Raw genomic sequence first — 2,500 nt, forward strand, 5'->3', positions numbered from 1 at the left:
TGGTTGTAGGTGCCTTAGCGATACAATTTAGAGTACTGAAGAGGAAGGTCGCTTTCTTTTTCTTTTGTTGTTGTTGTTGCTGTTGTTGTTGTTGTTTTGCTTTGTTTTTGTTTTTTGTTTCTTATTTTTGAGAAAAAAAATTGTAAGTGCAATATCGATACAAATTAGATAAATTTATTTAGGGGGTGGTTCGCTTTGTCGCACGTTTTCAAAGAAGGAATTACAAAAACAAAATAAAGACAAACAAAAAAAGGCAAAACAAAAAAACAACAAAAAATTCAAAAGAAAACCTGGAAAGTAAGAACGATAGATGTTTGACAGGAAAGAAGGGGCACAAACCACACCAGAGCACCCGCCAACCACTCACGATACCATCTTTCATGAAGGCTGTCCCTCCATTCGCTCAATTGGCTTTGCATTGGACAACAGAGAGGGCTATCCAATAAGAGGAATCTTCTGAAAGCATAGAAGTAGGTTAACTAACACTAGCGGTGTCGTCACTAAAAGCAGCCCCCATGATATCTTTCTGAATTGAATATTTTAAGCTGCCTAAGCTCTCCTACATTTAATCTCCGGCTGCACGCTAGGTAAATAAGAGTTTCAGACCACTATTTTACAGAAAGGCATACATCTCGTTGGGGGGCTCTCGTGGTCTAGAGGTTAGGGTTACAGTGTTCGCCTCTCATTCAATAGATTCCGGGTTCAAAACCTGACAACGACGGAAACATTTTCTTTTCTAACATTTTTCTCTTTTCACCACCTTTCCTTCTCTCTAACCATGTTCTGTCGTCTGCTTTCGTCCCCCTTTTCTGCCCTTTTGTCCCCTCCTCTGGGTTCCTGACTCTTTCTACAGCCTTTCTGTTGCTACTCATTGGCTCCTTCTTACTGTTGTCTTTCAGTCACACCCTGATCTTACGGTAGGTAAGATCGAACACTTAGCCTTCTCGGATCAGGGCGAAAAATCTCGGTGGTCCCGTGTGCAAGTTGCACACGTTTAAGATCTCTTGGTGGTCCTAAAATCGATTAGAGTAGGCTTCAGCCGCCACCCGGGCAAAGTTCAAAATCCCTACCAAACTGAAAATGCTTAATGTGCCCCGCGCGCTCCTAATAATATTATGACCTTTTACACTTGCAAACGCTGTTAAACACCAAAACAAATTAATGCATTTCGTTGCAAGAAGAAAGGGGTTGGTTCTATTCAGATCGTTTCCATACGAATCCCGATTATCCGATTCACTATTAACTGAAATCCGTTAGACACTGTGCCTATGTTACAACGGATTGGGTGTGTATCTTCCACAGAGAGGAGGTGCTCCGCGGCGACTCCGCAAGCTGTAGCACTGGACAAGTACCAGCAGAGAGTTCTCGATACAGCTATAAAGTTTATGACGATGATAGGATAGTCCTTGGTTATGCAGATTTGTTATATGCTTCAGCTCGTCCTGAACTGTGGTATATACTTCTTGTCATTGAATTAATGATTTGTTAACACAGTTTTGCCAACCTGGGTGGTTTGGAACGTTGGTGGAAGGGAGGGGGGGGGGGTATTGTTACTGGTAGGCCTATGTCTTTCTTTTTTCCTTACCTTTTGCTGTATCTGTCGGTTTGGCTGTCTGTCTGTCTGTATAATACTAACTGGGGCCCCTTTCGATTAAACGAATGATCGGTGCATTAACATCAATTGATAGTCATTGGCCTACTATATTTGCACTCTACTGGAATGGAGCAATAAATCTTGAGAGATGAAAAACATTAAAAGGTCTAGATCTGTACTCTCAAAACAAATTCGCCTCTCGAAATATCACTTCCGGCACTTCCGTTGTGAAGGACAGCTACGCAGATTTGTTTCGTTTTTCAAATGGAATAATCACAAAGGCCAAAGAAGGACGAGATCTTTTGTCAAATATATTTGTCTAAATTCAGGAAATTAATAAATCAAAAATCGGGCTCCGTCATGGGGACCTATCTATCTTTTTGCGGGTACTTGCCAACTTTCAACTCGCTGTAGATGTCATAGTTTTATGGGAAAAGTGACACGTGTGTTTCCAAGTTGCCAAATATAATATAATATTTATAATATTATTGTCAGCTGCAATTGCACACAGGACAAAAATTAAATATTGAGTATCGATATCGTGATTATACCAAAGATAGTACAAGACAAGATGGGCCACTTCTCTCTTTGAGCCAAATAAAAAAGTGTCCTCAAAATTTGGTGGCGCCCTCTTCACAAAAGCGCACTCTTTGCGAACAGAGTTACCCTACTTGAGTTTTTAAAAATCAAAGTGAAACTAGCAAGTTTGGGGATAAATTTCGGAAGAACGCTTTTTAAAAATGGTTACGCTGACAAAAAAAACTCTTCCGGAGGAAAAGGAGATGGTTTTCTTCGTTTAATTTGACTTTAGAATGAAGGGCGAGAGGTCATTAAAATTTTTAAAAACCTAAAATTCCGCACTGAACGTACCCGAACTGCTGATAAACAGCAGTCGATCTGCGCACG

Source organism: Aplysia californica, unplaced genomic scaffold (assembly GCF_000002075.1).
Source record: "Aplysia californica isolate F4 #8 unplaced genomic scaffold, AplCal3.0 scaffold00103, whole genome shotgun sequence".
NCBI lineage: Eukaryota > Metazoa > Mollusca > Gastropoda > Aplysiida > Aplysiidae > Aplysia > Aplysia californica.